The sequence below is a fragment of the Salvelinus fontinalis genome, chromosome 29 (genome assembly GCF_029448725.1).
Source record: "Salvelinus fontinalis isolate EN_2023a chromosome 29, ASM2944872v1, whole genome shotgun sequence".
In the NCBI taxonomy this organism is placed as follows: domain Eukaryota; kingdom Metazoa; phylum Chordata; class Actinopteri; order Salmoniformes; family Salmonidae; genus Salvelinus; species Salvelinus fontinalis.
Window position 1 is genome coordinate 40106631 of NC_074693.1, and position 16164 is coordinate 40122794.

Below are 16164 nucleotides of genomic sequence, written 5' to 3' on the forward strand. Positions count from 1 at the left end.
ACAGTAATAGGCAAAGAAATGTCTGAGAATGGAATTCTAAATACAAGTGCATTTAATTACTTTGTAAAATGTATGGATTCACATACAAAGCATGAAGCTTAAGTTACAAAGCATTAACAAGCCTTACAAGGCATTTTTATAAGCTTGATCAGAGCGAGGAAGAGAAAGAAACCATGGCTTGTGCCATGGCCCATAGCTCATGGGAGAGGGAGAGAGAAAGAGTGTAGGTATCTCATTAGCGCAGGTCAGGAACAGAAGAGAAAGAAACCATGGCTTGTGCCATGGCCCATAGCTCATGGGAGAGAGAAAGTGTAGGTATCTCATCAGCGCAGGTCAGGAACAGAAGAGAAGGAGACAATGAATCTAAGACCCTTTATAACATCTGAGTCGTTTGGATACAAAGTCTGATTTGTTGACCAATAGTATTACTGTAAAGTTAACCTCCAATCAGATATCAGACCTACAGACCTCTAAAGACAACGTAGCCTCTGCTTCTCAGGGGTGCGACAGATTGGCGGTTGGAGAGACAATACAGAGAAGGCTGAATTCCTGAGAAGAAAACAACACCTTGATAAGAAGAGTCACTTTGGGGGCTGCCCTACAGCCATCCATGACAGGGCGGATGCTGCAGGAGTTGGTGATCTGCTGGGGGGGTGCCTATCAGCCTCTGTCTTGCTGCTGTTGAGTTGGAGGAAGTTGTTCTCTTCTGCATCCAATATTTGACCTCTTCCAGACAGTTGGACGATGTTGACAGAGCAGATGTTGTGTCGGGCTTTGTTTTAAAGTACACCGGTGTGTCGTCTGCATAGCAGTGGAATTGGACACTGTGCTGTCTGAAGATCTGGATAAGTGGGAGCAAGTAAAGCAGGAAGAGGACAGGTCCCAACACCGACCCCTTGTGGGACACTGCAGGTTAAGGTGGACTTTGCCTCACCGAGGGTGATGTACTGCTTGCGGTTAGAGAGGTAGGAGGTGAACCAGTTAAGTGCAGTCCCACAAATGGCAGTGTGCTCTCTGATGCGCTGCAGTAGAATGGTGTGATCTAGTGCGTCAAAAGCACTGAGGTCCAAAATAATCAAGATGGTGGAGTATCCTGTATCTGCAGCATTGAGCATTTCATTTACAACCTTCACCAGGGCTGTCTCAGTACTGAACATGGGTGTAAAACCAGATGGGAGAGCCTCATAAAGCTTGTAAGCACTGAGGTGCAAGTGAAGCCGTGGGTTATGAGCCAGCATGGGGTTGGAGGATACAATGTTCTGTTGGATTTCGTTGATTTTAGCCTTGAAGAACTTAGCAAATCGTTTGCATTATTCGGTAGTTGTTCTGGGAGGGCCAGAGTCTGTAGGGTGGAGGAGGCGACTGATGGTAGAAAACAAGGTCCTAGGATTTCCTCAGTCATAGTCTCTAATGGCAGCGTGGTCTTCTTTTAGTGATTTGAAATACATTACATGTTTTCTCATTTCGCAGACATCCTTATCCAGAGCAACTTACAGTAGTGAGTGCATACATATTCGTACTGATCCCCTGTGAGAATCAAACCCACAATCCTGTCGTTGCAAGCGCAATGCTCAACCGACTGAGCCACACAGGAAATAGCATGCTTGGTGGTCATTATAGGCCGGTAGGTGGATAGTTAGGCCAGTACTTCTCAACAGACGCTCTAAATTGAGGCCGTGGGTCTTCATGCTGCGCAGCTCCTCTGAGAACCATGGGGAGGACCGTTGGAAGGATACTTTACATGTTTTTTCATGGGCAAGGCTGTTGCTTTGAGTGCTATTTATATAGGTAGACCATTTCATCAGGGGTGGAGTCAAGGCAGTCAGTGCAGAGTAACAGGCACCTGGAAGAGGGATGTGTCAAGGGACTTGATGTTTCTGAATTTAATATTGTGCTTTGGGCGGAGCTGAAGTGAAGGAGTACTCACAGACATCGTCACAGCCCTTTGGTCAGATACACCTAGCTCATGTACATTCAGGACTTCTCCAGTGATGAGGTTTAGTTGTATAACTGTTTGGGTTCACCTTGGGGTCATGATAGGGGCTGTACCAAATGTTTGTATTATAATAATTGATTATGCTTATGTTGTATTAATAGAAGGGGGAGAGTTATAAGACCCCTCCCTCTTTAAATGTATAGGGTCCTAGACTTCAGATTAACAATATATATATATATATATATATATATATATATATATATATATATATATATATATATATATATATATATATATATATATATATATATATGTATTCATTGTAAGGTTTAATATTGTTCCACAATTATTTTCTAGTCTCTTCTTATAAAGACATGGTCTGAGGGATGTGTGAATTATGGCAGTCAATACAGGGTGTCTGTGAAGAAAGAACCCTGCAGGGGAGTGAAAGAGAAAAGAGACTAGTCAGACATTCCATTATAAATTCACTTGGGGAGTGGACATTTACTGCTGAGCCTTTAGATAACACTGAAACTATTGTTTGTATAGCTGTGTATGCATGGGCTTGGTCTCATGAGTAGAAGGTAATGACGTAGGCAGTGACATCACTAAGGCTGGACTTCGGGCTTAATAAAAAATTTGTTGAATCAATATGAACGTTGAAATCACCTAGGATTACAACATTGGAGAGGGAAGGACACAGAGGTGATCAGCTCAGAAAACTCTGTTACAGGAGACTTTTTTGGAGAGGCGAAAGATAAGTATCACAGTGAGAGGACTTGGAGTCTTCATTCTAAAAGCCATGTACTCAAATAATAAGACAGCAGGAGCAGGCAACATTTTCAGGTCAAAACAGTCTGTGGGAAACAGCAAGACCACCACCCCTGCCATGGGCACGAGCCTTTTCCAGATATTTAGTTTCATTGAGTAGGTATAAATGACCATTTCTGTGCCATGTTTCCGTCAATCATATTAGTCCCAGGTCATTGTCAGTGATAAACTACTGTACTAGTAGAGAGTTATTGTTAGAGACTACACATTCAACAGTGCCTAGTCTTAAAGGGGCCTAAGATAGAGGTGGTACGTGGACTTTAACAGGCCGCAGAGTCAGAATCTGTGCTGTATAGAGGGGGAAGAAAGGGAGACATACAGTTCTGTGTGGACTGTTTTGTTTTATGAGTGGAATTTGTACCGCCTGTGAGCTTTTCTGTACTATATAAATTGAAAAAGTATTTTTTTTTGCTACTTACTCAGGGTTTGTTTAATCCTCTTGAGAAAAATATGCGAGTGTCCCCCATATCTGTACTTTGTAGTCCTCAGGAGATAGTAGGTGAGACACTTCAATGCAAGTATTAAAAATAAAACAAAAAATATATACTTTGTTGGTGGCAGGAAAGTCCAATTGCTTAACTGATTTTAACATTGAGGTTCATAATTACTACATTAAAATGATCAGTACTTGATTAGCTACTCAAAAGCAAAAGGTTATTCAAGAAAAATTCACATTTGAAAAACAACACTAAATTGCAAATAAAATAGCAGAGCAATACTGCCCTACAAAGGCAAAACGCAGTAACTACTCATTTGGTTAAAAGTATTTCATCTGTTCTAATGGCCAGGTATATTATCTGATTAATGTGGTATTCCTGACACTAGAACAAGCCAGGTGATAAGAATATATCATCGAGTATCAGAAATTGCGGTCTGTCTAGACAGAAAAAGACTTTGAAGTCAGATTTTGCTTTAAAGAAAATTACATAGTGCTGCGTTTTCCCTTTGTTGGGCAGAATAAGCCTAGGCTGCCATAAAGTCACCATGGCAACCATGGAATCAAATGGACAATAAGTATCACATTTAATGGACAATGGACAATGAGTATCACATTAATATAGTCCCAGTCAGTATTAGATACAGTGCCTTCAGAAAGTATTCATACCCCTTGACTTATTCCACATTTTGTTGTGACAGCCTGAATTTAAAATGGATTAAATACATGTTTTCTCTCACCCATCTACACATAATACTCTATAATGATAAAGTGAAAATATGTTTTTAGAAATGTTTGCAAATCTATTGAAAATGAAATGGATAAATATCTAATTTACATAAGTATTCACACCACTGAGTACACAATACATGTTAGAATCACCTTTGGCAGTGAATCATCCTGGGTAAGGCTCTAAGAGGTTAGCACACCTGGATTATACAATACTTGCACATCATTCTTAAAACAAATTACTCAAGCTCTGTCAAGTTGTTTGTTGATCATTGCTAGACAACCATTTAAGTCTTGCTATAGATTTTCAAGCAAATTTAAGACAAAACTAACTCGGCCAATGGGGAACATTCAATGTCGTCTTGGTAAGCAACTGTGTATTTTGCCTTGTGTTTTAAGTTATTGTTCTACTGAAAGGTGAATTTGTCTTCCACTGCAGACTGAACCAGGTTTTTGCCTGTGCTTAGCTCTAGCCAATTTAATTTTGATCCTAAAATAGTTCCTAGTCTTTGCCGATGACAAGCATACCCATAACATGATGCAGCCACCACCAGGCTTGAAAATATTACGTAGAACTTGGCGTGTGTTGGATTTGCCCCAGACATAATGCTTTGTATTCAGCTTTTTTCCTCAGTTTTACTTAATGCAAACAGGATGTATGTTTTGGAATATTTTTATTCTGTACAGGCTTCCTTCTTTTCACTAAATCATTTAGGTTAATATTGTGGAGCAACTAAAATGTTGTTGATCCATCCTCTCCTATCACATACATTAAATTCAAACTGTTTTAAAGTCACCAGTGGCCTCATGGTGAAATCCCTGAGCGTTTTCCATCCTCTCCGGCAAATGAGTTAGGAAGGACGCCTGTATCTTTGTAGTGACTGGGTGTATTGATACACCATCCGAAGTGTAATTACAAACTTCACTATGCTCAAAGGGATATTCAATGTCTGCTTTTTTACCCATCTACCAATAAGTGCCCTTCTTTGCAAGGCTTTGGAAAACCTCCCTGGTCTTCGTGGTTGAATCTGTGTTTGAGATGTACTGCTCGACTGAGGGACCTTACAGATAATTGTATGTGTGTGGTACAGAGATGAGGTCGTTTTTCGAAAATCATGTTAAACACTATAATTGCACACAGAGTGAGTCCATGTAACTTGTGACTTGTTAAAAACATTTTTACTCATTAACTTATTTAGGTTTGCCATAACAAAGAGGTTGAATACTTATTAGTTCAAGACAGCTTTACATTTTTTCTTAAATCGTAAAAATTCCTAAAAACATAAATTCCACATTATGGGGTATTGTGTGTAGTCCAGTGGCACAAAATCAAAATGTAATCAATTTTAAATTCACACTGTAACACCAAAATGTGGAAAAAGTCGAGGTTTGAATACTTTCTGAAGGCACTGTAGAACGCCGCGGCCCGCCTGCCTGTGGCTCAAAAGCAAATACTTGACCTTTTTCAAACAATATTTTTGTTGACTGCTTTTTTTGTACTCAAAACTACATTCACGAAAAGTACACATCTAAAGATTAGTTTTCAACATTGCCTGCTCCTGAGCATTCTCACTACTTCGAAAAACGTAATATTGTCGGGCTTCTCTCATGGCCCTTCTCATGACAGTGCTGGCAGCCACGTGAATGGGTGCTAGCTACTGACCGGAACATTAAGCAAGCCAAGACCAACAACACAAACAAACTGACTATATACAGTAGCTACAAGTAGTGAGTGGAGTTACAAACGGACTATACTAAACAAGTTAAATGTCTTACCTGTGATTTAAATGTTTTCCACACACACAGCTACGTGTAGTCTACTTGGACACACATTTCACACTCCCTCATGGCGAATAGCCTGAAGCCACAGGGCTCTTCTTGCATGCTCTATTTCCTTTCGTGGGAGCATTGAGAAACTGTGGGTCGGGATTTTTTACCTGGTAACATGTAAAGTCGTGGAATGACACATTAATTTCCACAAAGTTTGCTGCTTCAGTGTCTTTAGACATTTTTGTCAGATGTTACTATGGAATACTGAAGTATAATTACAAGCATTTCATAAGTGTCAAAGGATTTTATTGACAATTACATGAAGTTGATGCAAAGAGTCAATATTTGCAGTGTTGACCCTTCTTTTTCTAGACCTCTAATCTGCCCTGGCATGCTGTCAATTAACTTCTGGGCCACATCCTGACTGATGGCAGCCCATCAATGCTTGGAGTTTGTCAGAATTTGTGGTTTTGTTTGTCCACCCGCCTCTTGAGGATTGACCAAAAGTTCTCAATGGGATTAAGGTCTGGGAAGTTTCCTGGCCATGGACCCAAAATATCGATGTTTTGTTCCCTTATGGCAAGGTGCTCCATCATGCTGGAAAAGGCATTGTTCGTCACCAAACTGTTCCTGGATGGTTGGAAGAAGTTGCTCTCGGAGGATGTGTTGGTACCATTCTTTATTCATGGCTGTGTTCTTAGGCAAAATTGTGAGTGAGCCCACTCCCTTGGCTGAGAAGCAACCCCACACATGAATGGTCTCAGGATGCATTACTGTTGGCATACACAGGACTGATGGTAGCACTCAACTTGTCTTCTCCGGACAAGCTTTTTCCCGAATGCCCCAAACAATTGGAAAGGGGATTCATCAGAAAAAATGACTTTACCCCAGTCCTCAGCAGTCCAATCCCTGTACCTTTTGCAGAACATCAGTCTGTCCCTGATGTTTTTCCTGGAGAGAAGTTACTTCTTTCTGCCCTTCTTGACACCAGGCCATCCTCCAAAAGTATTCGCCTCACTGTGCGTGCAGATGCACTCACACCTGCCTGCTGCCATTCCTGAGCAAGCTCTGTACTGGTGGTTCCCCGGTTCCGCAGCTGAATCAACTTTAGGAGACGATCCTGGCACTAGCTGAACTTTCTTGGGCGCCCTGAAGCCTTTTTCACAACAATTGAACATGTCTCCTTGAAGTTCTTGATGATCCGATAAATGGTTGATTTAGGTGCAATCTTACTGGCAGCAATATCCTTGCCTCTGAAGCCCTTTTTGTGCAAAGCAATGACGGCACGCGTTTCCTTGCAGGTAACCATGGTTGACAGAGGAAGAACAATGATTCCAAGCACCACCCTAATTTTGAAGCTTCCTGTCTGTTATTCAAACTCAATCAGCATGACAGAGTGATCTCCAGCCTTGTCCTCGTCAACACTCACACCTGTGTTAACGAGAGAATCCCTGACATGATGTCAGCTGGTCCTTTTGTGGCAGTGCTGTTTTTGGGGGATTCAGTTAATTTGCATGGCAAAGAGGGACTTTGCAATTAATTGCAATTCATCTGATCACTCTTCATAACATTCTGGAGTATATGCAAATTGCCATCATACAAACTGAGGCAGCAGACTTTGTAAAAATGTATATTTCTGTCATTCTCAAAACTTTTGGCCACGACTGTACATTGAACAACATCAGCTTTTTCTGGAAAGTTTGCTCTTTAACAATGGGGTTCAATAGGAAAGAATGTTTGTTTTCCCTAATTTGTGGGTGTGGTCGAGGAGAATTCCTTGTTATTACGTGAATATCGACTTGGAGTATTAGGCCTTTCATCGGATGTGCATATAGCACTCTGTGTAGGATGTGGGTCGTGCTATATGCACAATTGGTACTCTTCAAAAGTATTGGACCCAAAAACACAATCCCAGTCCATTTGCCATCTCCACATTAACGTTTAGATTTATTAATAAGCAGTGCGTCACAGATTTATGAAGCAATTGTAGTTGTCCAAAGATCCAAGGTGTGGGGCTAAATATCTTCAGAACCACTGCATTACAGCTGACCCTTCAGCAGACAACAGACAAGCTGACCCTTCCTCCCAAATGTGTAAGTTAATCGTTTAAACCCCTATTGTGTTTTGTAATGTGTAAGAACAACTATACTAACTTATTGTTTCATTATTTTTCGTGTTATCCAAATTGGTAGTTACGATCTTGTCACATCGCTGCAACTCCCGTACGGACTCGGGGACAGGCGAAGGTCGAGAGCCATGCGTCCTTCGAAACACGACCCTGCCAAGCCACACTGCTCGCTTAACCCGGAAGCCAGCCGCACCAATGTGTCGGAGGAAACACCGTACAGCTGGCGACAGAAGTCAGTGTGCATGCGCCCGGCCGCCACAAGGAGTCGCTAGAGCGTGATGGGACAAGGACATCGCAGCTGGCCAAACCCTCCCCTAACCCGGACGACACTGGGTCAATTGTGCGCCGCCTCATGGGTCTCCCGGTTGCAGTCGGCTGCGACACATCCCGGGATTGAACCTGGATCTGTAGTGATGCCTCAGACCACTCCGCCACTCTGGAGGCAACTCTAATGTAACGGCTGTCGTCCTCCTCTTCCTCGGACGAGGAGAGGAGAGAAGGATCGGTGGACCAATACGCAGCAAGGTATGATGACATAAAGTAATTTATTGGAAGACAAAGACGAATACGAAAACACTTGGAAAATTACAAAATAAGAAAACGACGTAGACGAAACCTGAACATGAACTTACATACCTACACGTAGAATTCACGGACAGGAACAGACTACATCAAACGAATGAACAGCCAAACAGTCCCGTATGGTGCAGACACACGGACGACACAGGAGACAATCACCCACAAACAAACAGTGAGAACAACCTACCTTAATATGACTCTCAATTAGAGGAAAACGCAAAACACAAACGCAAAACACATCTAATCTCCAAATCAAACATTGAGGTGCTTTTGTTTCTTAGGGGGTTCACATCAAAGCTGTGAAACCTATTGTTATTCTTCGATTTTTTTTTCTTGACATGGTCAAATAACTCAAGCATAGATTGGTCACTTTTTTTCTAATTCGGAATACAGAAATTAGAGGCCATGAGTAACTTTGTCAAAAATGGTACTGATTGGCCTAAAGGGGCGCTGTTATAACCTGTTGGGGATGGGGGCGCTGTTTAGACTATTTATGCTAATGTGGCTAATTTTTTAAACGGCTTCCCACAAAATCCTTGATCGTACAATATGCATATTATTATTATTATTGGATAGAAAACAGTCTATAGTTTCTATAGGAGTTGAAATTTTGTCTCTAAGTGGAACAGAGCCCATTCTACAGCAATTTCCCTGACATGGAGTCAGATTTGAGAAACGTTGGCCACTTTTCTGAAGTCATTTAAAAGGGCTCTGTCGTTGCTATGACTATACGGACACTTCTTACGTCTTCCCCTGGATGCCTTTACGTGATGACGATTCCAACGGGCTCGATTGCTCGTTCACAGGCCCTACAAATGAAAAAAACCTTTAGCTAGCAAGTCTTTTCTTGCTGCGTAACGCGCGTGGAAGACACCGACCCTCTCCTGTTCCAAGCGTTAGTTTAGCCTGTTATATTTCTCCGGTCATCTTTTCACTCGTTATAGGAGTTACAAACATCACAAAGTAGTTAATTTAAAGCGTTTTATAGCAATTTATATCCGTTTAGTGCGATTTTGGGACATTTATTTTTGCAACGATGTGAAAAGTTGGGTGCGCTTTTCAGTTCATCCCGAACGTAGTTGACATTTCCACATGGCAAGAGGACAGCTTTCCACCAAAAGACGATTTCTCCCAAGAAAGGATCCTTTGCCCAAGATACTGATGGAAGAACAGCTCAAGGTAGGACATTTTTATTATGATAAATCGTGTTTCTGTCGAAACATTTTAGTGGCTTAGGACGCCATGTTTTTTGACGTAGCTTCGCTTGGCGCAAACTGTATTGAAAAGTAAGGATAAATTAAAAAATGTAATAACGCAATTGTATTAAGAATTAAATTGTCTATCAATCCCTGTCCACCCTATATTTTTTAGTCACGTTTATGAGTATTTATGTATAAGAGTAGATCACTGTCTAAGTGTCGCAAGGACGTTTTCTTTACCAGCTTGTCTACATTTCACATTGTCTAACCATGATTTTGGTGGCTAAATATAAACATTTTCGATCAAACTGTATATGCATGTTGTAATGTGATGTTACAGGAGTGTCATCGGAAGAATTCTGAGAAGGTTAGTGAAAAAATTAATATCTTTTGGCGATGTTGACTTTTATCGCTCACTTTGGCTAGAATCAATGCTGGGCTGCTAATTGCTATGTGCTAAGCTAATATAACGATTTATTGTGTTTTCGCTGTAAGACACTTAGAAAATCTGAAATATTGTCTGTATTCACAGGATCTGTGTCTTTCGATTCGTGTATGCTGTGTATTTTTACGAAATGTTTGATGATTAGTAGTTAGGTAAACACGTTGCTCATTGTAATTATTCTAGTCCATTTGTGATGGTGGGTGCAATTGTAAACTATGAAGTCTACCTGAAATATGCACTTTTTTCTAACAAAACCTATCCCATACCATAAATATGTTATCAGACTGTCATCTAATGAGTTTTTTTGTTGGTTAGGGGCTATAAATATCTTAGTTTAGCCGAATTGGTGATGGCTACTGGTGTTGGTGGACAAATAAAAGATGGTGGAATATGCTAATGTGTTTTTAGGTAATAGATGTACATCTTTACATATTGTGTCTTCCCTGTAAAACATTTTAAAAATCGGAAATGTTGACTGGATTCATAAGATCTGTGTCTTTCATTAGCTGTATTGGACTTTAATGTGTGAAAGTTAAATATTTTAAAAAAATATTTTTTTTGAATTTCGCGGCACTGGTTTTTCAGTGGGGGGGGGGGGGGTGTGCCGCTAGCGCCACGCTGATCCTATGTTATAAGCAGTTTCACTTAAACCCTCATATCAGTTCCCCATTTGACCTAGAGACTTGAAACATTGTATGTCTGTGTCTTTCGTAATGCTGAACAAAATTTGCCTCAGGGACCCATCAGATCTGTCAGGGTAAATTTTCCTCCGTCTTGGAAATTTGGGAATAGCTTTTGGGAAAAACGTATTCTCACAAGACAATTCGGTATGTAGGCCCATTGTATATATCTTAAATTCGTTTGAGAAAAGCTACAGGATTGGTTAAGAGATGGTTGAGTTATTAATAAATCAAGAAATCAGATTTTACGTCTCCGCTTAAAACCTTTGTAAATCCACTCATCAATGGCCTATGACTTAACTCTTTGGGGCCACCATGATGAACCATTTTGAGTTTGGCATTGATATCTTAAAAAATAAGGAAATTATGAACAATTCACATTTTTCACTATGTAACACTAATGCTTAAAATAATATATTTTTTAAAAATCTTCTCATGGACTAAAAGTCAGATTCACTACAAATGTGGTCTTTGGACTCATCACAATAGTCCCTAAAAAGTTTGAGAAAATAATGTTGATGCATTCTAAGATGGCCACACTATACCAGTGAATCAGGGGTCTTCGACATTTCCTTGCCCAGGGACCCCCTTCCAGGCAAACTATGACCCAGGGTCCTCCATCATAAATTACCAAAAAAAAATAACGTCTTGTCTTATCAGGTGAATGATAATGGAAAGGAGAAGTAACATTTCAAAATGAATAGATTGGTGGATAGTTATTTTGATCTCCCTACATTAGAATTGGAAGAGGAAGTGTAAACTCTAACATAGCCTATTAGATAGAAAGGTAACTCCATTTTCACTAAGAGCAGCTGATTAGCTGGTTAAACAAAGGTTAGCCATGTGTTGGCAAAAATGTATGTCCATTCCAGTGCTTGTCTATTCATGGGTGCTTTTTCAAAGCCTACAGTGCAGTCAGGAAGTATTCAGACCTCTTGACTTTTTTGTTACGTTACAGCCTTTTTCTAAAATAGATTCCCCCCCCAATCTACACACAATATTCCATAATGACAAAGCAAAAACTGTTTACATTTTTTGGCTCATTTATTTAAATTACAAAACAGAAATACCTTACTTTACATACAGTACCAGTCAAACGTTTGGACACACCTACTCATTCCAGGGTTTATTTATTTTTTACTATTTTCTACATTGTATAATAATAGTGAAGACATCAACACTAGGAAATAACACACATGAAATAATGTAGTAACCAAAAAAGTGTTAAACAAATCTAAATATATTTTAAATTTGAGATTCTTCAAAGTAGCCACCCTTTGCCTTAATGACAGCTTTGCACACTCTTGGCATGCTCTCAACCAGCTTCATGAGGTAGTCACCTGGAATGCATTTTAATTAACAGGTGTGCCTTGTTAAAAGTTAATTTGTGGAATTTATTTTTCTTAATGCATTTGAGCCAATTAGTTGTGTTGTGACAAGTTAAGGGTGGCATACAGAAGATAGCCCAATTTAGTAAAAGACCAAGTCCATATTATGGCAAGAACAGCTCAAATAAGCAAAGAGAAACAACATTCTATCATTACTTTAAGACATGAAGGTCAGTCAATCCGGAAAATTTCAAGAACTTTGAAAGTTTCTTCAAGTGCAGTCGCAAAAACCATCAAGCGCTATGATGAAACTGGCTCTCATGAGGACCGCCACAGGAAAGAAAGACCCAAAGTTACCTCTGCTGCAGAGGATAAATTCATTAGAGTTAGCAGCCCAAATAAATGCTTCACAGAGTTCAAGTAACAGACAGATCTCAACATCAACTGTTCAGGGGATACTGCGTGAAATCAGGCCTTCATGGTTGAATTGCAGCAAAGAAACCACCACTAAAGAACACCAATAAGAAGAAGAGACTTGTATGGGCCAAGAAACGCGTTTGACTTCACTATTATTCTACAATGTAGAAAATAGTAAAAATAAAGAAAACCCCTTGAATGAGTAGGTGTGTCCAAACTTTTGACTGGAAATGTAAGTATTCAGACCCTTTGCTATGAGACTTGAAATTGAGCTCAGGTGCATCCTGTTTCCATTGCTCATCCTTGAGATGTTTCTACAACATGTTTGGAGTCCACCTGTGGTAAATTAAATTGATTGGACATTATTTGGAAAGGCACACACCTGTTTATACGTATAAGGTCCCACAGTTGACGGTGTATGGCAGAGCAAAAACCAAGCCATGAGATTGAAGGAATTGTCCGTGAAAATTCTGCAGCATTGAAGGTCCACAAGAACACAGTGGACTCCATCATTCTTAAATGGAAGAAGCTTGGAACCACTAAGACTCTTCCTAGAGCTGGCCACCCGGCCAAACTGAGCAATCGGGGAACAAGCGTCTTGGTCAGGGAGATGACCAAGAACCTGATGGTCACTCTGATGGAGCTGCAGAGTTCCTCTGTGGAAATGGGAGAACCTTCCAGAAGGACAACCATCTCTGCAGCACTCCACCAATCAGGCCTTTATGGTAGAGTGGCCAGACGGAAGCCACTCATCAGTAAAAAAGGCACATGATAGCCCACTTGGAGTTTGCCAAACGGCACCTACAGTAAAGGACTCTCAGACCATGAGAAACAAGATTCTCTGGTGTGAGGAAACCAAGATTGAACTCTTTGGCCTGAATGCCAAGCATCACATCTACAGGAAAACTGGCACCATCCCTACTGTGGTGGGAGCAGCATCATGCTGTGGGCATGTTTTTCAGCGGCAGGGACTGGGAGACTAATCCGGATTGAGGGAAAGATGAACGGAGCAAAGTACAGAGAGATTCTTGATGAAAACCTGCTCCAGAGCGCTCAGGACCTCAGACTGGGGCGAAGGTTCACCTTCAGGCCTCACAAGTGGCGCAGGGGTCTAAGGCCCTGCATCGCAGTGCTAGCTGTGCCACTAGAGATTCTGGGTTCGAGTCCAGGCTCTGTCGCAGCCAGCCGTGACCGGGAGACCCATGGGGTGGCGCACAATTGGCCCAGCGTCGTACCGGTGAGAGGAGGGTTTGGCCGGCAGGGATATCCTTGTCCTATCGCACACTAGCGGCTCCTGTGCCGGGCGCAGTGCACGCTGACGCGGTTGCCAGGTGTACGGTGTTTCCTCAAACACATTGGTGCGGCTGGCTTCCGGGTTAAGTGGGCATTGTGTCAAGAAGCAGTGCGGCTTGGTTGGGTTTCGGAGGACGCGCGGCTCTCGACCTCCGCCTCTCCTGAGTCCGTACGGGAGTTGCAGCAATGAGACAAGACTAACTACCAATTGGATACAACTGGCCCTAAGCACACAGCCATGACAATGCAGGAGTGGCTTCGGGACAAGTCTCTGAATGTCCTTGATTTGCCCAGACATGAACCCGATCGAACATCTCTGGAGAGACCTGAAAATAGCTGTGCAGCAACGCTCCCCATCCAACCTGACAGAGCTTGAGAGGATCTGCAGAGAAAACTCCACAAAAACAGTTGTGCCAAGCTTGTAGCGTCATTCCCAAGAAGACTCAAGTATGTGATCGCTGCCAAAGGTGCTTCAACAAAGTACAGAGTAAAGGGTCTTATGTAAATGTTATTTGTTTTACATTTGCAAACATTTGTGTGTAGATTGATGAGTGGGGAAAAAACACAATCAATTTTAGAATAAGGCTGTAACATTAAAATGTGGAGGGGTCTGAATACCTTCCAAATGCACTATATGTCAGCTACTACAGTGAGTGTAATTGGCTCAATATTAGGAGTTGATCATTAAAATTGACATTATTAGAAAGAAGATACCCACAGTCGAGGAGAGTATGTAATTTAGCAATATTCATAAAAATATTGGGGGAAAAATCTGCGGACCCCCGGTTGAATACCCCTGCAGTAGATGCATGTTAGCACATATGTGCTAATTTGCTCAATTATATCCACTCAACACTGATTGCACATAAAGGAAGAGTATTATATAGGAACAGAGTGTTTGCTTTGTTGTCCAACTGATCTTGTGTCTTTCGGTCAGCTCGCAGCTATGTTTTAAGTTTGTGGTTCTGGATCTGAATTAAACAGACCAGATGGACGTCTAGTGGTTTTGAACAGTCCATTTGTGCTGCCTCCCCCAAGGCATTAAAAGAAAACTCTGCCCCAAAACAATCTTTTGGTATTTGTTTCATTAGTCCATTGTTGATATACACTGAGTATACCACACATTGGGAACACCTTCCTAATATTGAGTTGCAACTTTCCTTATTTGGAGTTTCTAAATAACGCAACTTTATATTAAAAACCACAACTGACATGGTATCAAATAACAAGCAATAAGCAATTCCTTATCGAATAAACAGGTTGGTTTTCTTCCACGTTTGTGCATATAATCCTTTGATTATATCCAATGTTTTCTCAATTTTCCTTGGCAGAATCAGAGGTTTTCAATTCATTGGTAACTGTATTCTTAGTACAACAGAGGTCACTGATAAGGATATTCAAATCGCAAATTACCCATCTTTCCAAAACACTTTTGAAATAAGTGACGAGTATAGGATTTCACACTTTAGGTCAAATACAAATCTTGGATTCAATTTAGTCATTACACATGCATTGCATTAGATGTCAGATGTACATAAGATTATTCTTTCTTCATATATTTAATTCTTTGAATATCAGCACGATTCAAATATGTCCCATCAATATTCAAAACCAGATTGGTGATTTCCATTCTTCCCCTTTAGTCCAGACCCAATGAGTGTACGATGATGAATTAACTTGCAAGGAAAACGGAAATCAACACTACAGAACTTTGAATACCATTGATATTTTAGTATTTCCATGGAGTCTAATCATTTCCTTTATGCCTGATTATAAATCCCCTCAGATACAGCATAAAGGAATTATTTCTGATACCCACTTTACTGAATGTTATTATCCTTTTACAAATTTCCTGTCGGAACCTGGACTTATTGAATTTCAAAAGATAATTGTCTTTTCCTCTGGCATGAGGCCCCAATTCAATAGATTGCTGCTTCAATTAAATTCTCTGTGGCCGTGTGTAACAGTGTTGAGATTGTGCCGTAACCTCATTCTACATCTTGAAATGTCTCCACTCGTGCTAACGAAATGGTAACTTTCGGTGTCGTAATGGGCGAAGACGTTGTCAAGCGGGCGGTAACGTGTTTGCGAAGCAAAGGGGACCTGGAGCCTTTGCAAGGACATTGTGCCGAGACAGGGAAGAAAGCAAAACTGCAAAGCAAGCAGTCACATCCGTCACGTGTGGCTCTACTGTACATATGCAGTGATGGAGGTTGGTCCCTGACACTCTCCTATGTCTCCGTGTAATCTTAAGTAAAGCTAGTTCTACAACAACAGTGTTGTCCAAAGACCTTGTTGACATTTATTTTCATTGCTATGTTTTTTATCCAGCTCCTATGTTGATCTGCATCAGTCATTAATATCTTCCTTCCTTCTGTCTCTTCCTCATCCAG

At 40.9% G+C, this 16164-nt stretch overlaps 1 protein-coding gene across 2 annotated transcripts in view; it reads left to right on the top strand.

The window, feature by feature from the left end:
- Positions 1-16164, top strand: part of rxfp1 (relaxin family peptide receptor 1) — a 138137-nt gene that overhangs the window by 84138 nt on the left and 37835 nt on the right. The window lies entirely within an intron of this gene.